Here is a 25,978-nt window from a genome sequence, read left to right on the forward strand (position 1 = left end):
GTATGTCTTTGATACTTGGTGTACGTTTGTGTCTCTGTTACTGGGTGCCAGTGTATGTCTTTGTTACTTGGTGACAGTGTATGTCTTTGTTACTTGGTGTAAGTGTATGTCTTTGTTACTTGGTGTCAGTGTGTGTCTGTGTTACTTGGTGTAAGTGTGTGTCTTTGTTACTTGGTGTCCGTGTGTGTCTGTGTTACTGGGTGTCAGTTTATGTCTTTGTTACTTGGTGTCAGTGTATGTCTTTGTTACTTGGTGTAGTTTAGTTTAGTTTAGAGATACAGCACTGAAACAGGCCCTTCGGCCCACCTAGTCTGTGCCGACCATCAACCAACCATTTATACTAATCCTGCACGAATCCCACATTCCAATAGCATCCCCACCGGTCCCTTTATATTTCCCTGCCACTTCCCTATATTAGGGGCAATTTATGATGGCCAATTAACCTATCAACCTGCAAGTCTTTGGCATGTGGGAGGAAACCGGAGCATCCGGAGGAAACCCACGCAGACACAGGGAGAACTTGCAAACTCCGCACAGGCAGTACCCAGAATCGAACCCGGGTCGCTGGAGCTGTGAGGCTGCAGTGCGAACCACTGCGCCACTGTGCCGCCCAAGTGTGTGTGTGTGTTCCTGGGTGTCAGTTTATGTCTTTGTTACTTGGTGTCAGTGTATGTCTTTGTTACTTGGTGTAAGTGTGTGTCTGTGTTACTGGATATCAGTGTATGTCTTTGTTACTTGGTGTAAGTGTGTGTCTTTGTTACTTGGTGTAAGTGTATGTCTTAGTTACTTGGTGTCCGTGTGTGTCTGTGTTACTTGGTGTCAATGTATGTCTTTGTTACTTGGCGTAAGTGTGTGTCTGTGTTACTGGATATCAGTGTCTGTCTTTGTTACTTGTTGTAAGTGTGTGTTTTTGTTACTGGGTATCAGTGTATGTCTTTGTTACTTGGTGTCAGTGTATGTCTGTGCTACTTGGTGTAAGTGTGTGTCTGTGTTACTGGGTATCAGTGTATGTCTTTGATACTTGGTGTAAGTTTGTTTCTCTGTTACTGGGTATCAGTGTATGTCTTTGTTACTTGGTGTCAGTGTATGTCTTTGTTCCTTGGTGTAAGTGTGTGTCTGTGTTACTGGGTGTCAGTTTATGTCTTTGTTACTTGGTGTCAGTCTATGTCTTTGTTACTTGGTGTAAGTGTGTGTCTGTGTTACTGGGTATCAGTGTATGTCTTTGTTACTTGGTGTCAGTGTATGTCTGTGCTACTTGGTGTAACTGTGTGTCTGTGTTACTGGGTATCAGTGTATGTCTTTGTTACTTGGTGTAAGTTTGTGTCTGTGTTACTGGTTATCAGTGTATGTCTTTGTTACTTGGTGTCAGTGTATGTCTTTGTTACTTGGTGTAAGTGTATGTCTTTGTTACTTGGTGTCAGCGTATGTCTTTGCTACTTGGTGTAAGTGTGTGTCTGTGTTACTGGGTGTCAGTGTGTGTCTGTATTACTTGGTGTAAGTGTGTGTCTTTGTTAATTGGTGTCCGTGTGTGTCTGTGTTACTGGGTGTCAGTGTATGACTTTGTTACTTGGTGTAAGTGTGTGTCTTTGTTACTTGGTGTCAGTGTATGTCTTTGTTACTTTGTGTAAGAGTGTGTCTGTGTTACTGGGTATCAGTGTATTTCTTTGTTACTTGGTGTCAGTGTATGTCGGTGTTACTTGGTGTAAGTGTGTGTCTGTGATACTGGGTGTCAGTGTCTGTCTTTGTTACTTTGTGTAAGAGTTTGTCTGTGTTACTGGTTATCAGTGTATGTCTTTGTTACTTGGTGTCAGTGTATGTCTTTGTTACTTGGTGTAAGTGTATGTCTTTGTTACTTGGTGTCAGTGTATGTCTTTGCTACTTGGTGTAAGTGTGTGTCTGTGTTACTGGGTGTCAGTGTGTGTCTGTATTACTTGGTGTAAGTGTGTGTCTTTGTTAATTGGTGTCCGTGTGTGTCTGTGTTACTGGGTGTCAGTGTATGACTTTGTTACTTGGTGTAAGTGTGTGTCTTTGTTACTTGGTGTCAGTGTATGTCTTTGTTACTTTGTGTAAGAGTGTGTCTGTGTTACTGGGTATCAGTGTATTTCTTTGTTACTTGGTGTCAGTGTATGTCGGTGTTACTTGGTGTAAGTGTGTGTCTGTGATACTGGGTATCAGTGTCTGTCTTTGTTACTTTGTGTAAGAGTTTGTCTGTGTTACTGGGTATCAGTGTATGTCTTTGTTACTTGGTGTCAGTGTATGTCTGTGTTACTTGGTGTAAGTGTGTGTCTTTGTTACTTGGTGTCCGTGTGTGTCTGTGTTACTGGGTATCAGTGTACGTCTTTGATGCTTGGTGTAAGTTTGTGTCTCTGTTACTGGGTGCCAGTGTATGTATTTGTTACTTGGTGTCAGTGTATGTCTTTGTTACTTGGTGTAAGTGTATGTCTTTGTTACTTGGTGTCAGTGTGTGTCTGTGTTACTTGGTGTAAGTGTGTGTCTTTGTTACTTGGTGTCCGTGTGTGTCTGTGTTACTGGGTGTCAGTTTATGTCTTTGTTACTTGGTGTCAGTGTATGTCTTTGTTACTTGGTGTAGTTTAGTTTCGTTTGCTGAGTTTAGAGATACAGCACTGAAACAGGCCCTTCGGCCCACCGAGTCTGTGCCGACCATCAACCAACCATTTATACTAATCCTGCACGAATCCCACATTCCAATAACATCCCCACCGGTCCCTTTATATTTCCCTACCACTTCCCTATATTAGGGGCAATTTATGATGGCCAATTAACCTATCAACCTGCAAGTCTTTGGCATGTGGGAGAAAACCGGAGCACCCGGAGGAAACCCACGCAGACACAGGGAGAACTTGCAAACGCCGCACAGGCAGTACCCAGAATCGAATCCGGGTCGCTGGAGCTGTGAGGCTGCAGTGCTAACCACTGCGCCACTGTGCCGCCCAAGTGTGTGTGTGTGTTCCTGGGTGTCAGTTTATGTCTTTGTTACTTGGTGTCAGTGTATGTCTTTGTTACTTGGTGTAAGTGTATGTCTTAGTTACTTGGTGTCCGTGTGTGTCTGTGTTACTGGGTGTCAGTGTATGTCTTTGTTACTTGGTGTCAATGTATGTCTTTGTTACTTGGCGTAAGTGTGTGTCTGTGTTACTGGGTATCAGTGTCTGTCTTTGTTACTTGTTGTAAGTGTGTGTTTGTGTTACTGGGTATCAGTGTATGTCTTTGTTACTTGGTGTCAGTGTATGTCTGTGCTACTTGGTGTAAGTGTGTGTCTGTGTTACTGGGTATCAGTGTATGTCTTTGATACTTGGTGTAAGTTTGTTTCTCTGTTACTGGGTATCAGTGTATGTCTTTGTTACTTGGTGTCAGTGTATGTCTTTGTTCCTTGGTGTAAGTGTGTGTCTGTGTTACTGGGTGTCAGTTTATGTCTGTGTTACTTGGTGTCATTCGATGTCTTTGTTACTTGGTGTAAGTGTGTGTCTGTGTTACTGGGTATCAGTGTATGTCTTTGTTACTTGGTGTCAGTGTATGTCTGTGCTACTTGGTGTAACTGTGTGTCTGTGTTACTGGGTATCAGTGTATGTCTTTGTTACTTGGTGTCAGTTTGTGTCTGTGTTACTGGTTATCAGTGTATGTCTTTGTTACTTGGTGTCAGTGTATGTCTTTGTTACTTGGTGTAAGTGTATGTCTTTGTGACTTGGTGTCAGTGTATGTCTTTGCTACTTGGTGTAAGTGTGTGTCTGTGTTACTGGGTGTCAGTGTGTGTCTGTATTACTTGGTGTAAGTGTGTGTCTTTGTTAATTGGTGTCCGTGTGTGTCTGTGTTACTGGGTGTCAGTGTATGACTTTGTTACTTGGTGTAAGTGTGTGTCTTTGTTACTTGGTGTCAGTGTATGTCTTTGTTACTTTGTGTAAGAGTGTGTCTGTGTTACTGGGTATCAGTGTATTTCTTTGTTACTTGGTGTCAGTGTATGTCTGTGTTACTTGGTGTAAGTGTGTGTCTGTGATACTGGGTATCAGTGTCTGTCTTTGTTACTTTGTGTAAGAGTTTGTCTGTGTTACTTGCAGTAAGTGTGTGTCTTTGTTACTTGGTGTCCGTGTGTGTCTGTGTTACTGGGTATCAGTGTATGTCTTTGATGCTTGGTGTAAGTTTGTGTCTCTGTTACTGGGTGCCAGTGTATGTCTTTGTTACTTGGTGTCAGTGTATGTCTTTGTTACTTGGTGTAAGTGTATGTCTTTGTTACTTGGTGTCAGTGTGTGTCTGTGTTACTTGGTGTAAGTGTGTGTCTTTGTTACTTGGTGTCCGTGTGTGTCTGTGTTACTGGGTGTCAGTTTATGTCTTTGTTACTTGGTGTCAGTGTATGTCTTTGTTACTTGGTGTAGTTTAGTTTCGTTTGCTTAGTTTAGAGATACAGCACTGAAACAGGCCCTTCGGCCCACCGAGTCTGTGCCGACCATCAACCAACCATTTATACTAATCCTGCACGAATCCCACATTCCAATAACATCCCCACCGGTCCCTTTATATTTCCCTACCACTTCCCTATATTAGGGGCAATTTATGATGGCCAATTAACCTATCAACCTGCAAGTCTTTGTCATGTGGGAGAAAACCGGAGCACCCGGAGGAAACCCACGCAGACACAGGGAGAACTTGCAAACGCCGCACAGGCAGTACCCAGAATCGAATCCGGGTCGCTGGAGCTGTGAGGCTGCAGTGCTAACCACTGCGCCACTGTGCCGCCCAAGTGTGTGTGTGTGTTCCTGGGTGTCAGTTTATGTCTTTGTTACTTGGTGTCAGTGTATGTCTTTGTTACTTGGTGTAAGTGTGTGTCTGTGTTACTGGATATCAGTGTATGTCTTTGTTACTTGGTGTAAGTGTGTGTCTTTGTTACTTGGTGTAAGTGTATGTCTTAGTTACTTGGTGTCCGTGTGTGTCTGTGTTACTGGGTGTCAGTGTATGTCTTTGTTACTTGGTGTCAATGTATGTCTTTGTTACTTGGCGTAAGTGTGTGTCTGTGTTACTGGGTATCAGTGTCTGTCTTTGTTACTTGTTGTAAGTGTGTGTTTGTGTTACTGGGTATCAGTGTATGTCTTTGTTACTTGGTGTCAGTGTATGTCTGTGCTACTTGGTGTAAGTGTGTGTCTGTGTTACTGGGTATCAGTGTATGTCTTTGATACTTGGTGTAAGTTTGTTTCTCTGTTACTGGGTATCAGTGTATGTCTTTGTTACTTGGTGTCAGTGTATGTCTTTGTTCCTTGGTGTAAGTGTGTGTCTGTGTTACTGGGTGTCAGTTTATGTCTTTGTTACTTGGTGTCAGTCTATGTCTTTGTTACTTGGTGTAAGTGTGTGTCTGTGTTACTGGGTATCAGTGTATGTCTTTGTTACTTGGTGTCAGTGTATGTCTGTGCTACTTGGTGTAACTGTGTGTCTGTGTTACTGGGTATCAGTGTATGTCTTTGTTACTTGGTGTAAGTTTGTGTCTGTGTTACTGGTTATCAGTGTATGTCTTTGTTACTTGGTGTCAGTGTATGTCTTTGTTACTTGGTGTAAGTGTATGTGTTTGTTACTTGGTGTCAGTGTATGTCTTTGCTACTTGGTGTAAGTGTGTGTCTGTGTTACTGGGTGTCAGTGTGTGTCTGTGTTACTGGGTGTCAGTGTATGACTTTGTTACTTGGTGTAAGTGTGTGTCTTTGTTACTTGGTGTCAGTGTATGTCTTTGTTACTTTGTGTAAGAGTGTGTCTGTGTTACTGGGTATCAGTGTATTTCTTTGTTACTTGGTGTCAGTGTATGTCGGTGTTACTTGGTGTAAGTGTGTGTCTGTGATACTGGGTATCAGTGTCTGTCTTTGTTACTTTGTGTAAGAGTTTGTCTGTGTTACTGGGTATCAGTGTATGTCTTTGTTACTTGGTGTCAGTGTATGTCTGTGTTACTTGGTGTAAGTGTGTGTCTTTGTTACTTGGTGTCCGTGTGTGTCTGTGTTACTGGGTATCAGTGTATGTCTTTGATACTTGGTGTAAGTTTGTGTCTCTGTTACTGGGTGCCAGTGTATGTCTTTGTTACTTGGTGTCAGTGTATGTCTTTGTTACTTGGTGTAAGTGTATGTCTTAGTTACTTGGTGTCCGTGTGTGTCTGTGTTACTGGGTGTCAGTGTATGTCTTTGTTACTTGGTGTCAATGTATGTCTTTGTTACTTGGCGTAAGTGTGTGTCTGTGTTACTGGGTATCAGTGTATGTCTGTGCTACTTGTTGTAAGTGTGTGTCTGTGTGTCTGTGTTACTGGGTATCAGTGTATGTCTTTGATACTTGGTGTAAGTTTGTTTCTCTGTTACTGGGTATCAGTGTATGTCTTTGTTACTTGGTGTCAGTGTATGTCTTTGTTCCTTGGTGTAAGTGTGTGTCTGTGTTACTGGGTGTCAGTTTATGTCTTTGTTACTTGGTGTCAGTCTATGTCTTTGTTACTTGGTGTAAGTGTGTGTCTGTGTTACTGGGTATCAGTGTATTTCTTTGTTACTTGGTGTCAGTGTATGTCTGTGCTACTTGGTGTAACTGTGTGTCTGTGTTACTGGGTATCAGTGTATGTCTTTGTTACTTGGTGTCAGTGTATGTCTTTGTTACTTGGTGTAAGTGTATGTCTTTGTTACTTGGTGTCAGTGTATGTCTTTGCTACTTGGTGTAAGTGTGTGTCTGTGTTACTGGGTGTCAGTGAGTGTCTGTATTACTTGGTGTAAGTGTGTGTCTTTGTTAATTGGTGTCCGTGTGTGTCTGTGTTACTGGGTATCAGTGTATGTCTTTGATACTTGGTGTAAGTTTGTGTCTCTGTTACTGGGTGCCAGTGTATGTCTTTGTTACTTGGTGTCAGTGTATGTCTTTGTTACTTGGTGTAAGTGTATGTCTTTGTTACTTGGTGTCAGTGTGTGTCTGTGTTACTTGGTGTAAGTGTGTGTCTTTGTTACTTGGTGTCCGTGTGTGTCTGTGTTACTGGGTGTCAGTTTATGTCTTTGTTACTTGGTGTCAGTGTATGTCTTTGTTACTTGGTGTAGTTTAGTTTCGTTTGCTTAGTGATACAGCACTGAAACAGGCCCTTCGGCCCACCGAGTCTGTGCCGACCATCAACCAACCATTTATACTAATCCTGCACGAATCCCACATTCCAATAACATCCCCACCGGTCCCTTTATATTTCCCTACCACTTCCCTATATTAGGGGCAATTTATGATGGCCAATTAACCTATCAACCTGCAAGTCTTTGGCATGTGGGAGAAAACCGGAGCACCCGGAGGAAACCCACGCAGACACAGGGAGAACTTGCAAACTCCGCACAGGCAGTACCCAGAATCGAACCCGGGTCGCTGGAGCTGTGAGGCTGCAGTGCTAACCACTGCGCCACTGTGCCGCCCAAGTGTGTGTGTGTGTTCCTGGGTGTCAGTTTATGTCTTTGTTACTTGGTGTCAGTGTATGTCTTTGTTACTTGGTGTCAGTGTATGTCTTTGTTACTTGGTGTCAATGTATGTCTTTGTTACTTGGCGTAAGTGTGTGTCTGTGTTACTGGGTATCAGTGTCTGCCTTGTTACTTGTTGTAAGTGTGTGTTTGTGTTACTGGGTATCAGTGTGTGTCTTTGTTACTTCGAGTCAGTGTATGTCTGTGCTACTTGGTGTAAGTGTGTGTCTGTGTTACTGGGTATCAGTGTATGTCTTTGATACTTGGTGTAAGTTTGTTTCTCTGTTACTGGGTATCAGTGTATGTCTTTGTTACTTGGTGTCAGTGTATGTCTTTGTTCCTTGGTGTAAGTGTGTGTCTGTGTTACTGGGTGTCAGTTTATGTCTTTGTTACTTGGTGTCAGTCTATGTCTTTGTTACTTGGTGTAAGTGTGTGTCTGTGTTACTGGGTATCAGTGTATTTCTTTGTTACTTGGTGTCAGTGTATGTCTGTGCTACTTGGTGTAACTGTGTGTCTGTGTTACTGGGTATCAGTGTATGTCTTTGTTACTTGGTGTAAGTTTGTGTCTGTGTTACTGGTTATCAGTGTATGTCTTTGTTACTTGGTGTCAGTGTATGTCTTTGTTACTTGGTGTCAGTGTATGTCGGTGTTACTTGGTGTAAGTGTGTGTCTGTGATACTGGGTATCAGTGTCTGTCTTTGTTACTTTGTGTAAGAGTTTGTCTGTGTTACTGGGTATCAGTGTATGTCTTTGTTACTTGGTGTCAGTGTATGTCTGTGTTACTTGGTGTAAGTGTGTGTCTTTGTTACTTGGTGTCCGTGTGTGTCTGTGTTACTGGGTATCAGTGTACGTCTTTGATGCTTGGTGTAAGTTTGTGTCTCTGTTACTGGGTGCCAGTGTATGTCTTTGTTACTTGGTGTCAGTGTATGTCTTTGTTACTTGGTGTAAGTGTATGTCTTTGTTACTTGGTGTCAGTGTGTGTCTGTGTTACTTGGTGTAAGTGTGTGTCTTTGTTACTTGGTGTCCGTGTGTGTCTGTGTTACTGGGTGTCAGTTTATGTCTTTGTTACTTGGTGTCAGTGTATGTCTTTGTTACTTGGTGTAGTTTAGTTTCGTTTGCTGAGTTTAGAGATACAGCACTGAAACAGGCCCTTCGGCCCACCGAGTCTGTGCCGACCATCAACCAACCATTTATACTAATCCTGCACGAATCCCACATTCCAATAACATCCCCACCGGTCCCTTTATATTTCCCTACCACTTCCCTATATTAGGGGCAATTTATGATGGCCAATTAACCTATCAACCTGCAAGTCTTTGGCATGTGGGAGAAAACCGGAGCACCCGGAGGAAACCCACGCAGACACAGGGAGAACTTGCAAACGCCGCACAGGCAGTACCCAGAATCGAATCCGGGTCGCTGGAGCTGTGAGGCTGCAGTGCTAACCACTGCGCCACTGTGCCGCCCAAGTGTGTGTGTGTGTTCCTGGGTGTCAGTTTATGTCTTTGTTACTTGGTGTCAGTGTATGTCTTTGTTACTTGGTGTAAGTGTATGTCTTAGTTACTTGGTGTCCGTGTGTGTCTGTGTTACTGGGTGTCAGTGTATGTCTTTGTTACTTGGTGTCAATGTATGTCTTTGTTACTTGGCGTAAGTGTGTGTCTGTGTTACTGGGTATCAGTGTCTGTCTTTGTTACTTGTTGTAAGTGTGTGTTTGTGTTACTGGGTATCAGTGTATGTCTTTGTTACTTGGTGTCAGTGTATGTCTGTGCTACTTGGTGTAAGTGTGTGTCTGTGTTACTGGGTATCAGTGTATGTCTTTGATACTTGGTGTAAGTTTGTTTCTCTGTTACTGGGTATCAGTGTATGTCTTTGTTACTTGGTGTCAGTGTATGTCTTTGTTCCTTGGTGTAAGTGTGTGTCTGTGTTACTGGGTGTCAGTTTATGTCTGTGTTACTTGGTGTCAGTCGATGTCTTTGTTACTTGGTGTAAGTGTATGTCTGTGTTACTGGGTATCAGTGTATGTCTTTGTTACTTGGTGTCAGTGTATGTCTGTGCTACTTGGTGTAACTGTGTGTCTGTGTTACTGGGTATCAGTGTATGTCTTTGTTACTTGGTGTCAGTTTGTGTCTGTGTTACTGGTTATCAGTGTATGTCTTTGTTACTTGGTGTCAGTGTATGTCTTTGTTACTTGGTGTAAGTGTATGTCTTTGTGACTTGGTGTCAGTGTATGTCTTTGCTACTTGGTGTAAGTGTGTGTCTGTGTTACTGGGTGTCAGTGTGTGTCTGTATTACTTGGTGTAAGTGTGTGTCTTTGTTAATTGGTGTCCGTGTGTGTCTGTGTTACTGGGTGTCAGTGTATGACTTTGTTACTTGGTGTAAGTGTGTGTCTTTGTTACTTGGTGTCAGTGTATGTCTTTGTTACTTTGTGTAAGAGTGTGTCTGTGTTACTGGGTATCAGTGTATTTCTTTGTTTCTTGGTGTCAGTGTATGTCGGTGTTACTTGGTGTAAGTGTGTGTCTGTGATACTGGGTATCAGTGTCTGTCTTTGTTACTTTGTGTAAGAGTTTGTCTGTGTTACTGGGTATCAGTGTATGTCTTTGTTACTTGGTGTCAGTGTATGTCTGTGTTACTTGCAGTAAGTGTGTGTCTTTGTTACTTGGTGTCCGTGTGTGTCTGTGTTACTGGGTATCAGTGTATGTCTTTGATGCTTGGTGTAAGTTTGTGTCTCTGTTACTGGGTGCCAGTGTATGTCTTTGTTACTTGGTGTCAGTGTATGTCTTTGTTACTTGGTGTAAGTGTATGTCTTTGTTACTTGGTGTCAGTGTGTGTCTTTGTTACTTGGTGTAGTTTAGTTTCGTTTGCTTAGTTTAGAGATACAGCACTGAAACAGGCCCTTCGGCCCACCGAGTCTGTGCCGACCATCAACCAACCATTTATACTAATCCTGCACGAATCCCACATTCCAATAACATCCCCACCGGTCCCTTTATATTTCCCTACCACTTCCCTATATTAGGGGCAATTTATGATGGCCAATTAACCTATCAACCTGCAAGTCTTTGTCATGTGGGAGAAAACCGGAGCACCCGGAGGAAACCCACGCAGACACAGGGAGAACTTGCAAACGCCGCACAGGCAGTACCCAGAATCGAATCCGGGTCGCTGGAGCTGTGAGGCTGCAGTGCTAACCACTGCGCCACTGTGCCGCCCAAGTGTGTGTGTGTGTTCCTGGGTGTCAGTTTATGTCTTTGTTACTTGGTGTCAGTGTATGTCTTTGTTACTTGGTGTAAGTGTGTGTCTGTGTTACTGGATATCAGTGTATGTCTTTGTTACTTGGTGTAAGTGTGTGTCTTTGTTACTTGGTGTAAGTGTATGTCTTAGTTACTTGGTGTCCGTGTGTGTCTGTGTTACTGGGTGTCAGTGTATGTCTTTGTTACTTGGTGTCAATGTATGTCTTTGTTACTTGGCGTAAGTGTGTGTCTGTGTTACTGGGTATCAGTGTCTGTCTTTGTTACTTGTTGTAAGTGTGTGTTTGTGTTACTGGGTATCAGTGTATGTCTTTGTTACTTGGTGTCAGTGTATGTCTGTGCTACTTGGTGTAAGTGTGTGTCTGTGTTACTGGGTATCAGTGTATGTCTTTGATACTTGGTGTAAGTTTGTTTCTCTGTTACTGGGTATCAGTGTATGTCTTTGTTACTTGGTGTCAGTGTATGTCTTTGTTCCTTGGTGTAAGTGTGTGTCTGTGTTACTGGGTGTCAGTTTATGTCTTTGTTACTTGGTGTCAGTCTATGTCTTTGTTACTTGGTGTAAGTGTGTGTCTGTGTTACTGGGTATCAGTGTATGTCTTTGTTACTTGGTGTCAGTGTATGTCTGTGCTACTTGGTGTAACTGTGTGTCTGTGTTACTGGGTATCAGTGTATGTCTTTGTTACTTGGTGTAAGTTTGTGTCTGTGTTACTGGTTATCAGTGTATGTCTTTGTTACTTGGTGTCAGTGTATGTCTTTGTTACTTGGTGTAAGTGTATGTGTTTGTTACTTGGTGTCAGTGTATGTCTTTGCTACTTGGTGTAAGTGTGTGTCTGTGTTACTGGGTGTCAGTGTGTGTCTGTGTTACTGGGTGTCAGTGTATGACTTTGTTACTTGGTGTAAGTGTGTGTCTTTGTTACTTGGTGTCAGTGTATGTCTTTGTTACTTTGTGTAAGAGTGTGTCTGTGTTACTGGGTATCAGTGTATTTCTTTGTTACTTGGTGTCAGTGTATGTCGGTGTTACTTGGTGTAAGTGTGTGTCTGTGATACTGGGTATCAGTGTCTGTCTTTGTTACTTTGTGTAAGAGTTTGTCTGTGTTACTGGGTATCAGTGTATGTCTTTGTTACTTGGTGTCAGTGTATGTCTGTGTTACTTGGTGTAAGTGTGTGTCTTTGTTACTTGGTGTCCGTGTGTGTCTGTGTTACTGGGTATCAGTGTATGTCTTTGATACTTGGTGTAAGTTTGTGTCTCTGTTACTGGGTGCCAGTGTATGTCTTTGTTACTTGGTGTCAGTGTATGTCTTTGTTACTTGGTGTAAGTGTATGTCTTAGTTACTTGGTGTCCGTGTGTGTCTGTGTTACTGGGTGTCAGTGTATGTCTTTGTTACTTGGTGTCAATGTATGTCTTTGTTACTTGGCGTAAGTGTGTGTCTGTGTTACTGGGTATCAGTGTATGTCTGTGCTACTTGTTGTAAGTGTGTGTCTGTGTGTCTGTGTTACTGGGTATCAGTGTATGTCTTTGATACTTGGTGTAAGTTTGTTTCTCTGTTACTGGGTATCAGTGTATGTCTTTGTTACTTGGTGTCAGTGTATGTCTTTGTTCCTTGGTGTAAGTGTGTGTCTGTGTTACTGGGTGTCAGTTTATGTCTTTGTTACTTGGTGTCAGTCTATGTCTTTGTTACTTGGTGTAAGTGTGTGTCTGTGTTACTGGGTATCAGTGTATTTCTTTGTTACTTGGTGTCAGTGTATGTCTGTGCTACTTGGTGTAACTGTGTGTCTGTGTTACTGGGTATCAGTGTATGTCTTTGTTACTTGGTGTCAGTGTATGTCTTTGTTACTTGGTGTAAGTGTATGTCTTTGTTACTTGGTGTCAGTGTATGTCTTTGCTACTTGGTGTAAGTGTGTGTCTGTGTTACTGGGTGTCAGTGAGTGTCTGTATTACTTGGTGTAAGTGTGTGTCTTTGTTAATTGGTGTCCGTGTGTGTCTGTGTTACTGGGTATCAGTGTATGTCTTTGATACTTGGTGTAAGTTTGTGTCTCTGTTACTGGGTGCCAGTGTATGTCTTTGTTACTTGGTGTCAGTGTATGTCTTTGTTACTTGGTGTAAGTGTATGTCTTTGTTACTTGGTGTCAGTGTGTGTCTGTGTTACTTGGTGTAAGTGTGTGTCTTTGTTACTTGGTGTCCGTGTGTGTCTGTGTTACTGGGTGTCAGTTTATGTCTTTGTTACTTGGTGTCAGTGTATGTCTTTGTTACTTGGTGTAGTTTAGTTTCGTTTGTTTAGTGATACAGCACTGAAACAGGCCCTTCGGCCCACCGAGTCTGTGCCGACCATCAACCAACCATTTATACTAATCCTGCACGAATCCCACATTCCAATAACATCCCCACCGGTCCCTTTATATTTCCCTACCACTTCCCTATATTAGGGGCAATTTATGATGGCCAATTAACCTATCAACCTGCAAGTCTTTGGCATGTGGGAGAAAACCGGAGCACCCGGAGGAAACCCACGCAGACACAGGGAGAACTTGCAAACTCCGCACAGGCAGTACCCAGAATCGAACCCGGGTCGCTGGAGCTGTGAGGCTGCAGTGCTAACCACTGCGCCACTGTGCCGCCCAAGTGTGTGTGTGTGTTCCTGGGTGTCAGTTTATGTCTTTGTTACTTGGTGTCAGTGTATGTCTTTGTTACTTGGTGTCAATGTATGTCTTTGTTACTTGGCGTAAGTGTGTGTCTGTGTTACTGGGTATCAGTGTCTGTCTTTGTTACTTGTTGTAAGTGTGTGTTTGTGTTACTGGGTATCAGTGTGTGTCTTTGTTACTTGGTGTCAGTGTATGTCTGTGCTACTTGGTGTAAGTGTGTGTCTGTGTTACTGGGTATCAGTGTATGTCTTTGATACTTGGTGTAAGTTTGTTTCTCTGTTACTGGGTATCAGTGTATGTCTTTGTTACTTGGTGTCAGTGTATGTCTTTGTTCCTTGGTGTAAGTGTGTGTCTGTGTTACTGGGTGTCAGTTTATGTCTTTGTTACTTGGTGTCAGTCTATGTCTTTGTTACTTGGTGTAAGTGTGTGTCTGTGTTACTGGGTATCAGTGTATTTCTTTGTTACTTGGTGTCAGTGTATGTCTGTGCTACTTGGTGTAACTGTGTGTCTGTGTTACTGGGTATCAGTGTATGTCTTTGTTACTTGGTGTAAGTTTGTGTCTGTGTTACTGGTTATCAGTGTATGTCTTTGTTACTTGGTGTCAGTGTATGTCTTTGTTACTTGGTGTAAGTGTATGTCTTTGTTACTTGGTGTCAGTGTATGTCTTTGCTACTTGGTGTAAGTGTGTGTCTGTGTTACTGGGTGTCAGTGTGTGTCTGTATTACTTGGTGTAAGTGTGTTTCTTTGTTAATTGGTGTCCGTGTGTGTCTGTGTTACTGGGTGTCAGTGTATGACTTTGTTACTTGGTGTAAGTGTGTGTCTTTGTTACTTGGTGTCAGTGTATGTCTTTGTTACTTTGTGTAAGAGTGTGTCTGTGTTACTGGGTATCAGTGTATTTCTTTGTTACTTGGTGTCAGAGTATGTCGGTGTTACTTGGTGTAAGTGTGTGTCTGTGATACTGGGTATCAGTGTCTGTCTTTGTTACTTTGTGTAAGAGTTTGTCTGTGTTACTGGGTATCAGTGTATGTCTTTGTTACTTGGTGTCAGTGTATGTCTGTGTTACTTGGTGTAAGTGTGTGTCTTTGTTACTTGGTGTCCGTGTGTGTCTGTGTTACTGGGTATCAGTGTACGTCTTTGATGCTTGGTGTAAGTTTGTGTCTCTGTTACTGGGTGCCAGTGTATGTCTTTGTTACTTGGTGTCAGTGTATGTCTTTGTTACTTGGTGTAAGTGTATGTCTTTGTTACTTGGTGTCAGTGTGTGTCTGTGTTACTTGGTGTAAGTGTGTGTCTTTGTTACTTGGTGTCAGTGTATGTCTTTGTTACTTGGTGTAGTTTAGTTTCGTTTGCTTAGTTTAGAGATACAGCACTGAAACAGGCCCTTCGGCTCACCGAGTCTGTGCCGACCATCAACCAACCATTTATACTAATCCTGCACGAATCCCACATTCCAATAACATCCCCACCGGTCCCTTTATATTTCCCTACCACTTCCCTATATTAGGGGCAATTTATGATGTCCAATTAACCTATCAACCTGCAAGTCTTTGGCATGTGGGAGAAAACCGGAGCACCCGGAGGAAACCCACGCAGACACAGGGAGAACTTGCAAACGCCGCACAGGCAGTACCCAGAATCGAATCCGGGTCGCTGGAGCTGTGAGGCTGCAGTGCTAACCACTGCGCCACTGTGCCGCCCAAGTGTGTGTGTGTGTTCCTGGGTGTCAGTTTATGTCTTTGTTACTTGGTGTCAGTGTATGTCTTTGTTACTTGGTGTAAGTGTATGTCTTTGTTACTTGGTGTCAATGTATGTCTTTGTTACTTGGCGTAAGTGTGTGTCTTTGTTACTGGGTATCAGTGTCTGTCTTTGTTACTTGTTGTAAGTGTGTGTTTGTGTTACTGGGTATCAGTGTCTGTCTTTGTTACTTGGTGTCAGTGTATGTCTGTGCTACTTGGTGTAACTGTGTGTCTGTGTTACTGGGTATCAGTGTATGTCTTTGTTACTTGGTGTAAGTTTGTGTCTGTGTTACTGGTTATCAGTGTATGTCTTTGTTACTTGGTGTCAGTGTATGTCTTTGTTACTTGGTGTAAGTGTATGTGTTTGTTACTTGGTGTCAGTGTATGTCTTTGCTACTTGGTGTAAGTGTGTGTCTGTGTTACTGGGTGTCAGTGTGTGTCTGTGTTACTGGGTGTCAGTGTATGACTTTGTTACTTGGTGTAAGTGTGTGTCTTTGTTACTTGGTGTCAGTGTATGTCTTTGTTACTTTGTGTAAGAGTGTGTCTGTGTTACTGGGTATCAGTGTATTTCTTTGTTACTTGGTGTCAGTGTATGTCGGTGTTACTTGGTGTAAGTGTGTGTCTGTGATACTGGGTATCAGTGTCTGTCTTTGTTACTTTGTGTAAGAGTTTGTCTGTGTTACTGGGTATCAGTGTATGTCTTTGTTACTTGGTGTCAGTGTATGTCTGTGTTACTTGGTGTAAGTGTGTGTCTTTGTTACTTGGTGTCCGTGTGTGTCTGTGTTACTGGGTATCAGTGTATGTCTTTGATACTTGGTGTAAGTTTGTGTCTCTGTTACTGGGTGCCAGTGTATGTCTTTGTTACTTGGTGTCAGTGTATGTCTTTGTTACTTGGTGTAAGTGTATGTCTTAGTTACTTGGTGTCCGTGTGTGTCTGTGTTACTGGGTGTCAGTGTATGTCTTTGTTACTTGGTGTCAATGTATGTCTTTGTTACTTGGCGTAAGTGTGTGTCTGTGTTACTGGGTATCAGTGTATGTCTGTGCTACTTGTTGTAAGTGTGTGTCTGTGTGTCTGTGTTACTGGGTATCAGTGTATGTCTTTGATACTTGGTGTAAGTTTGTTTCTCTGTTACTGGGTATCAGTGTATGTCTTTGTTACTTGGTGTCAGTGTATGTCTTTGTTCCTTGGTGTAAGTGTGTGTCTGTGTTACTGGGTGTCAGTTTATGTCTTTGTTACTTGGTGTCAGTCTATGTCTTTGTTACTTGGTGTAAGTGTGTGTCTGTGTTACTGGGTATCAGTGTATTTCTTTGTTACTTGGTGTCAGTGTATGTCTGTGCTACTTGGTGTAACTGTGTGTCTGTGTTACTGGGTATCAGTGTATGTCTTTGTTACTTGGTGTCAGTGTATGTCTTTGTTACTTGGTGTAAGTGTATGTCTTTGTTACTTGGTGTCAGTGTATGTCTTTGCTACTTGGTGTAAGTGTGTGTCTGTGTTACTGGGTGTCAGTGAGTGTCTGTATTACTTGGTGTAAGTGTGTGTCTTTGTTAATTGGTGTCCGTGTGTGTCTGTGTTACTGGGTATCAGTGTATGTCTTTGATACTTGGTGTAAGTTTGTGTCTCTGTTACTGGGTGCCAGTGTATGTCTTTGTTACTTGGTGTCAGTGTATGTCTTTGTTACTTGGTGTAAGTGTATGTCTTTGTTACTTGGTGTCAGTGTGTGTCTGTGTTACTTGGTGTAAGTGTGTGTCTTTGTTACTTGGTGTCCGTGTGTGTCTGTGTTACTGGGTGTCAGTTTATGTCTTTGTTACTTGGTGTCAGTGTATGTCTTTGTTACTTGGTGTAGTTTAGTTTCGTTTGTTTAGTGATACAGCACTGAAACAGGCCCTTCGGCCCACCGAGTCTGTGCCGACCATCAACCAACCATTTATACTAATCCTGCACGAATCCCACATTCCAATAACATCCCCACCGGTCCCTTTATATTTCCCTACCACTTCCCTATATTAGGGGCAATTTATGATGGCCAATTAACCTATCAACCTGCAAGTCTTTGGCATGTGGGAGAAAACCGGAGCACCCGGAGGAAACCCACGCAGACACAGGGAGAACTTGCAAACTCCGCACAGGCAGTACCCAGAATCGAACCCGGGTCGCTGGAGCTGTGAGGCTGCAGTGCTAACCACTGCGCCACTGTGCCGCCCAAGTGTGTGTGTGTGTTCCTGGGTGTCAGTTTATGTCTTTGTTACTTGGTGTCAGTGTATGTCTTTGTTACTTGGTGTCAATGTATGTCTTTGTTACTTGGCGTAAGTGTGTGTCTGTGTTACTGGGTATCAGTGTCTGTCTTTGTTACTTGTTGTAAGTGTGTGTTTGTGTTACTGGGTATCAGTGTGTGTCTTTGTTACTTGGTGTCAGTGTATGTCTGTGCTACTTGGTGTAAGTGTGTGTCTGTGTTACTGGGTATCAGTGTATGTCTTTGATACTTGGTGTAAGTTTGTTTCTCTGTTACTGGGTATCAGTGTATGTCTTTGTTACTTGGTGTCAGTGTATGTCTTTGTTCCTTGGTGTAAGTGTGTGTCTGTGTTACTGGGTGTCAGTTTATGTCTTTGTTACTTGGTGTCAGTCTATGTCTTTGTTACTTGGTGTAAGTGTGTGTCTGTGTTACTGGGTATCAGTGTATTTCTTTGTTACTTGGTGTCAGTGTATGTCTGTGCTACTTGGTGTAACTGTGTGTCTGTGTTACTGGGTATCAGTGTATGTCTTTGTTACTTGGTGTAAGTTTGTGTCTGTGTTACTGGTTATCAGTGTATGTCTTTGTTACTTGGTGTCAGTGTATGTCTTTGTTACTTGGTGTAAGTGTATGTCTTTGTTACTTGGTGTCAGTGTATGTCTTTGCTACTTGGTGTAAGTGTGTGTCTGTGTTACTGGGTGTCAGTGTGTGTCTGTATTACTTGGTGTAAGTGTGTTTCTTTGTTAATTGGTGTCCGTGTGTGTCTGTGTTACTGGGTGTCAGTGTATGACTTTGTTACTTGGTGTAAGTGTGTGTCTTTGTTACTTGGTGTCAGTGTATGTCTTTGTTACTTTGTGTAAGAGTGTGTCTGTGTTACTGGGTATCAGTGTATTTCTTTGTTACTTGGTGTCAGAGTATGTCGGTGTTACTTGGTGTAAGTGTGTGTCTGTGATACTGGGTATCAGTTTCTGTCTTTGTTACTTTGTGTAAGAGTTTGTCTGTGTTACTGGGTATCAGTGTATGTCTTTGTTACTTGGTGTCAGTGTATGTCTGTGTTACTTGGTGTAAGTGTGTGTCTTTGTTACTTGGTGTCCGTGTGTGTCTGTGTTACTGGGTATCAGTGTACGTCTTTGATGCTTGGTGTAAGTTTGTGTCTCTGTTACTGGGTGCCAGTGTATGTCTTTGTTACTTGGTGTCAGTGTATGTCTTTGTTACTTGGTGTAAGTGTATGTCTTTGTTACTTGGTGTCAGTGTGTGTCTGTGTTACTTGGTGTAAGTGTGTGTCTTTGTTACTTGGTGTCAGTGTATGTCTTTGTTACTTGGTGTAGTTTAGTTTCGTTTGCTTAGTTTAGAGATACAGCACTGAAACAGGCCCTTCGGCTCACCGAGTCTGTGCCGACCATCAACCAACCATTTATACTAATCCTGCACGAATCCCACATTCCAATAACATCCCCACCGGTCCCTTTATATTTCGCTACCACTTCCCTATATTAGGGGCAATTTATGATGTCCAATTAACCTATCAACCTGCAAGTCTTTGGCATGTGGGAGAAAACCGGAGCACCCGGAGGAAACCCACGCAGACACAGGGAGAACTTGCAAACGCCGCACAGGCAGTACCCAGAATCGAATCCGGGTCGCTGGAGCTGTGAGGCTGCAGTGCTAACCACTGCGCCACTGTGCCGCCCAAGTGTGTGTGTGTGTTCCTGGGTGTCAGTTTATGTCTTTGTTACTTGGTGTCAGTGTATGTCTTTGTTACTTGGTGTAAGTGTATGTCTTTGTTACTTGGTGTCAATGTATGTCTTTGTTACTTGGCGTAAGTGTGTGTCTTTGTTACTGGGTATCAGTGTCTGTCTTTGTTACTTGTTGTAAGTGTGTGTTTGTGTTACTGGGTATCAGTGTCTGTCTTTGTTACTTGGTGTCAGTGTATGTCTGTGCTACTTGGTGTAACTGTGTGTCTGTGTTACTGGGTATCAGTGTATGTCTTTGTTACTTGGTGTAAGTTTGTGTCTGTGTTACTGGTTATCAGTGTATGTCTTTGTTACTTGGTGTCAGTGTATGTCTTTGTTACTTGGTGTAAGTGTATGTGTTTGTTACTTGGTGTCAGTGTATGTCTTTGCTACTTGGTGTAAGTGTGTGTCTGTGTTACTGGGTGTCAGTGTGTGTCTGTGTTACTGGGTGTCAGTGTATGACTTTGTTACTTGGTGTAAGTGTGTGTCTTTGTTACTTGGTGTCAGTGTATGTCTTTGTTACTTTGTGTAAGAGTGTGTCTGTGTTACTGGGTATCAGTGTATTTCTTTGTTACTTGGTGTCAGTGTATGTCGGTGTTACTTGGTGTAAGTGTGTGTCTGTGATACTGGGTATCAGTGTCTGTCTTTGTTACTTTGTGTAAGAGTTTGTCTGTGTTACTGGGTATCAGTGTATGTCTTTGTTACTTGGTGTCAGTGTATGTCTGTGTTACTTGGTGTAAGTGTGTGTCTTTGTTACTTGGTGTCCGTGTGTGTCTGTGTTACTGGGTATCAGTGTATGTCTTTGATACTTGGTGTAAGTTTGTGTCTCTGTTACTGGGTGCCAGTGTATGTCTTTGTTACTTGGTGTCAGTGTATGTCTTTGTTACTTGGTGTAAGTGTATGTCTTAGTTACTTGGTGTCCGTGTGTGTCTGTGTTACTGGGTGTCAGTGTATGTCTTTGTTACTTGGTGTCAATGTATGTCTTTGTTACTTGGCGTAAGTGTGTGTCTGTGTTACTGGGTATCAGTGTATGTCTGTGCTACTTGTTGTAAGTGTGTGTCTGTGTGTCTGTGTTACTGGGTATCAGTGTATGTCTTTGATACTTGGTGTAAGTTTGTTTCTCTGTTACTGGGTATCAGTGTATGTCTTTGTTACTTGGTGTCAGTGTATGTCTTTGTTCCTTGGTGTAAGTGTGTGTCTGTGTTACTGGGTGTCAGTTTATGTCTTTGTTACTTGGTGTCAGTCTATGTCTTTGTTACTTGGTGTAAGTGTGTGTCTGTGTTACTGGGTATCAGTGTATTTCTTTGTTACTTGGTGTCAGTGTATGTCTGTGCTACTTGGTGTAACTGTGTGTCTGTGTTACTGGGTATCAGTGTATGTCTTTGTTACTTGGTGTCAGTGTATGTCTTTGTTACTTGGTGTAAGTGTATGTCTTTGTTACTTGGTGTCAGTGTATGTCTTTGCTACTTGGTGTAAGTGTGTGTCTGTGTTACTGGGTGTCAGTGAGTGTCTGTATTACTTGGTGTAAGTGTGTGTCTTTGTTAATTGGTGTCCGTGTGTGTCTGTGTTACTGGGTATCAGTGTATGTCTTTGATACTTGGTGTAAGTTTGTGTCTCTGTTACTGGGTGCCAGTGTATGTCTTTGTTACTTGGTGTCAGTGTATGTCTTTGTTACTTGGTGTAAGTGTATGTCTTTGTTACTTGGTGTCAGTGTGTGTCTGTGTTACTTGGTGTAAGTGTGTGTCTTTGTTACTTGGTGTCCGTGTGTGTCTGTGTTACTGGGTGTCAGTTTATGTCTTTGTTACTTGGTGTCAGTGTATGTCTTTGTTACTTGGTGTAGTTTAGTTTCGTTTGTTTAGTGATACAGCACTGAAACAGGCCCTTCGGCCCACCGAGTCTGTGCCGACCATCAACCAACCATTTATACTAATCCTGCACGAATCCCACATTCCAATAACATCCCCACCGGTCCCTTTATATTTCCCTACCACTTCCCTATATTAGGGGCAATTTATGATGGCCAATTAACCTATCAACCTGCAAGTCTTTGGCATGTGGGAGAAAACCGGAGCACCCGGAGGAAACCCACGCAGACACAGGGAGAACTTGCAAACTCCGCACAGGCAGTACCCAGAATCGAACCCGGGTCGCTGGAGCTGTGAGGCTGCAGTGCTAACCACTGCGCCACTGTGCCGCCCAAGTGTGTGTGTGTGTTCCTGGGTGTCAGTTTATGTCTTTGTTACTTGGTGTCAGTGTATGTCTTTGTTACTTGGTGTCAGTGTATGTCTTTGTTACTTGGTGTCAATGTATGTCTTTGTTACTTGGCGTAAGTGTGTGTCTGTGTTACTGGGTATCAGTGTCTGTCTTTGTTACTTGTTGTAAGTGTGTGTTTGTGTTACTGGGTATCAGTGTGTGTCTTTGTTACTTGGTGTCAGTGTATGTCTGTGCTACTTGGTGTAAGTGTGTGTCTGTGTTACTGGGTATCAGTGTATGTCTTTGATACTTGGTGTAAGTTTGTTTCTCTGTTACTGGGTATCAGTGTATGTCTTTGTTACTTGGTGTCAGTGTATGTCTTTGTTCCTTGGTGTAAGTGTGTGTCTGTGTTACTGGGTGTCAGTTTATGTCTTTGTTACTTGGTGTCAGTCTATGTCTTTGTTACTTGGTGTAAGTGTGTGTCTGTGTTACTGGGTATCAGTGTATTTCTTTGTTACTTGGTGTCAGTGTATGTCTGTGCTACTTGGTGTAACTGTGTGTCTGTGTTACTGGGTATCAGTGTATGTCTTTGTTACTTGGTGTAAGTTTGTGTCTGTGTTACTGGTTATCAGTGTATGTCTTTGTTACTTGGTGTCAGTGTATGTCTTTGTTACTTGGTGTAAGTGTATGTCTTTGTTACTTGGTGTCAGTGTATGTCTTTGCTACTTGGTGTAAGTGTGTGTCTGTGTTACTGGGTGTCAGTGTGTGTCTGTATTACTTGGTGTAAGTGTGTGTCTTTGTTAATTGGTGTCCGTGTGTGTCTGTGTTACTGGGTGTCAGTGTATGACTTTGTTACTTGGTGTAAGTGTGTGTCTTTGTTACTTGGTGTCAGTGTATGTCTTTGTTACTTTGTGTAAGAGTGTGTCTGTGTTACTGGGTATCAGTGTATTTCTTTGTTACTTGGTGTCAGAGTATGTCGGTGTTACTTGGTGTAAGTGTGTGTCTGTGATACTGGGTATCAGTGTCTGTCTTTGTTACTTTGTGTAAGAGTTTGTCTGTGTTACTGGGTATCAGTGTATGTCTTTGTTACTTGGTGTCAGTGTATGTCTGTGTTACTTGGTGTAAGTGTGTGTCTTTGTTACTTGGTGTCCGTGTGTGTCTGTGTTACTGGGTATCAGTGTACGTCTTTGATGCTTGGTGTAAGTTTGTGTCTCTGTTACTGGGTGCCAGTGTATGTCTTTGTTACTTGGTGTCAGTGTATGTCTTTGTTACTTGGTGTAAGTGTATGTCTTTGTTACTTGGTGTCAGTGTGTGTCTGTGTTACTTGGTGTAAGTGTGTGTCTTTGTTACTTGGTGTCAGTGTATGTCTTTGTTACTTGGTGTAGTTTAGTTTCGTTTGCTTAGTTTAGAGATACAGCACTGAAACAGGCCCTTCGGCCCACCGAGTCTGTGCCGACCATCAACCAACCATTTATACTAATCCTGCACGAATCCCACATTCCAATAACATCCCCACCGGTCCCTTTATATTTCCCTACCACTTCCCTATATTAGGGGCAATTTATGATGGCCAATTAACCTATCAACCTGCAAGTCTTTGGCATGTGGGAGAAAACCGGAGCACCCGGAGGAAACCCACGCAGACACAGGGAGAACTTGCAAACGCCGCACAGGCAGTACCCAGAATCGAATCCGGGTCGCTGGAGCTGTGAGGCTGCAGTGCTAACCACTGCGCCACTGTGCCGCCCAAGTGTGTGTGTGTGTTCCTGGGTGTCAGTTTATGTCTTTGTTACTTGGTGTCAGTGTATGTCTTTGTTACTTGGTGTAAGTGTATGTCTTTGTTACTTGGTGTCAATGTATGTCTTTGTTACTTGGCGTAAGTGTGTGTCTGTGTTACTGGGTATCAGTGTCTGTCTTTGTTACTTGTTGTAAGTGTGTGTTTGTGTTACTGGGTATCAGTGTATGTCTTTGTTACTTGGTGTCAGTGTATGTCTGTGCTACTTGGTGTAAGTGTGTGTCTGTGTTACTGGGTATCAGTGTATGTCTTTGATACTTGGTGTAAGTTTGTTTCTCTGTTACTGGGTATCAGTGTATGTCTTTGTTACTTGGTGTCAGTGTATGTCTTTGTTCCTTGGTGTAAGTGTGTGTCTGTGTTACTGGGTGTCAGTTTATGTCTTTGTTACTTGGTGTCAGTCGATGTCTTTGTTACTTGGTGTAAGTGTGTGTCTGTGTTACTGGGTATCAGTGTATGTCTTTGTTACTTGGTGTCAGTGTATGTCTGTGCTACTTGGTGTAACTGTGTGTCTGTGTTACTGGGTATCAGTGTATGTCTTTGTTACTTGGTGTCAGTTTGTGTCTGTGTTACTGGTTATCAGTGTATGTCTTTGTTACTTGGTGTCAGTGTATGTCTTTGTTACTTGGTGTAAGTGTATGTCTTTGTTACTTGGTGTCAGTGTATGTCTTTGCTACTTGGTGTAAGTGTGTGTCTGTGTTACTGGGTGTCAGTGTGTGTCTGTATTACTTGGTGTAAGTGTGTGTCTTTGTTAATTGGTGTCCGTGTGTGTCTGTGTTACTGGGTGTCAGTGTATGACTTTGTTACTTGGTGTAAGTGTGTGTCTTTGTTACTTGGTGTCAGTGTATGTCTTTGTTACTTTGTGTAAGAGTGTGTCTGTGTTACTGGGTATCAGTGTATTTCTTTGTTACTTGGTGTCAGTGTATGTCGGTGTTACTTGGTGTAAGTGTGTGTCTGTGATACTGGGTATCAGTGTCTGTCTTTGTTACTTTGTGTAAGAGTTTGTCTGTGTTACTGGGTATCAGTGTATGTCTTTGTTACTTGGTGTCAGTGTATGTCTGTGTTACTTGGTGTAAGTGTGTGTCTTTGTTACTTGGTGTCAGTGTGTGTCTGTGTTACTGGGTATCAGTGTATGTCTTTGATGCTTGGTGTAAGTTTGTGTCTCTGTTACTGGGTGCCAGTGTATGTCTCTGTTACTTGGTGTCAGTGTATGTCTTTGTTACTTGGTGTAAGTGTATGTCTTTGTTACTTGGTGTCAGTGTGTGTCTGTGTTACTTGGTGTAAGTGTGTGTCTTTGTTACTTGGTGTCCGTGTGTGTCTGTGTTACTGGGTGTCAGTTTATGTCTTTGTTACTTGGTGTCAGTGTATGTCTTTGTTACTTGGTGTAGTTTAGTTTCGTTTGCTTAGTTTAGAGATACAGCACTGAAACAGGCCCTTCGGCCCACCGAGTCTGTGCCGACCATCAACCAACCATTTATACTAATCCTGCACGAATCCCACATTCCAATAACATCCCCACCGGTCCCTTTATATTTCCCTACCACTTCCCTATATTAGGGGCAATTTATGATGGCCAATTAACCTATCAACCTGCAAGTCTTTGTCATGTGGGAGAAAACCGGAGCACCAGGAGGAAACCCACGCAGACACAGGGAGAACTTGCAAACGCCGCACAGGCAGTACCCAGAATCGAATCCGGGTCGCTGGAGCTGTGAGGCTGCAGTGCTAACCACTGCGCCACTGTGCCGCCCAAGTGTGTGTGTGTGTTCCTGGGTGTCAGTTTATGTCTTTGTTACTTGGTGTCAGTGTATGTCTTTGTTACTTGGTGTAAGTGTATGTCTTAGTTACTTGGTGTCCGTGTGTGTCTGTGTTACTGGGTGTCAGTGTATGTCTTTGTTACTTGGTGTCAATGTATGTCTTTGTTACTTGGCGTAAGTGTGTGTCTGTGTTACTGGGTATCAGTGTCTGTCTTTGTTACTTGTTGTAAGTGTGTGTTTGTGTTACTGGGTATCAGTGTATGTCTTTGTTACTTGGTGTCAGTGTATGTCTGTGCTACTTGGTGTAAGTGTGTGTCTGTGTTACTGGGTATCAGTGTATGTCTTTGATACTTGGTGTAAGTTTGTTTCTCTGTTACTGGGTATCAGTGTATGTCTTTGTTACTTGGTGTCAGTGTATGTCTTTGTTCCTTGGTGTAAGTGTGTGTCTGTGTTACTGGGTGTCAGTTTATGTCTTTGTTTCTTGGTGTCAGTCGATGTCTTTGTTACTTGATGTAAGTGTGTGTCTGTGTTACTGGGTATCAGTGTATGTCTTTGTTACTTGGTGTCAGTGTATGTCTGTGCTACTTGGTGTAACTGTGTGTCTGTGTTACTGGGTATCAGTGTATGTCTTTGTTACTTTGTGTAAGAGTTTGTCTGTGTTACTGGGTATCAGTGTATGTCTTTGTTACTTGGTGTAAGTGTGTGTCTTTGTTACTTGGTGTCAGTGTATGTCTTTGTTACTTTGTGTAAGAGTGTGTCTGTGTTACTGGGTGTCAGTGTATGACTTTGTTACTTGGTGTAAGTGTGTGTCTTTGTTACTTGGTGTCAGTGTATGTCTTTGTTACTTTGTGTAAGAGTGTGTCTGTGTTACTGGGTATCAGTGTATTTCTTTGTTACTTGGTGTCAGTGTATGTCGGTGTTACTTGGTGTAAGTGTGTGTCTGTGATACTGGGTATCAGTGTCTGTCTTTGTTACTTTGTGTAAGAGTTTGTCTGTGTTACTGGGTATCAGTGTATGTCTTTGTTACTTGGTGTCAGTGTATGTCTGTGTTACTTGGTGTAAGTGTGTGTCTTTGTTACTTGGTGTCAGTGTGTGTCTGTGTTACTGGGTATCAGTGTATGTCTTTGATGCTTGGTGTAAGTTTGTGTCTCTGTTACTGGGTGCCAGTGTATGTCTCTGTTACTTGGTGTCAGTGTATGTCTTTGTTAC

This window comes from Heterodontus francisci, unplaced genomic scaffold, assembly GCF_036365525.1.
Source record: "Heterodontus francisci isolate sHetFra1 unplaced genomic scaffold, sHetFra1.hap1 HAP1_SCAFFOLD_53, whole genome shotgun sequence".
Taxonomy (NCBI): Eukaryota; Metazoa; Chordata; class Chondrichthyes; order Heterodontiformes; family Heterodontidae; genus Heterodontus; species Heterodontus francisci.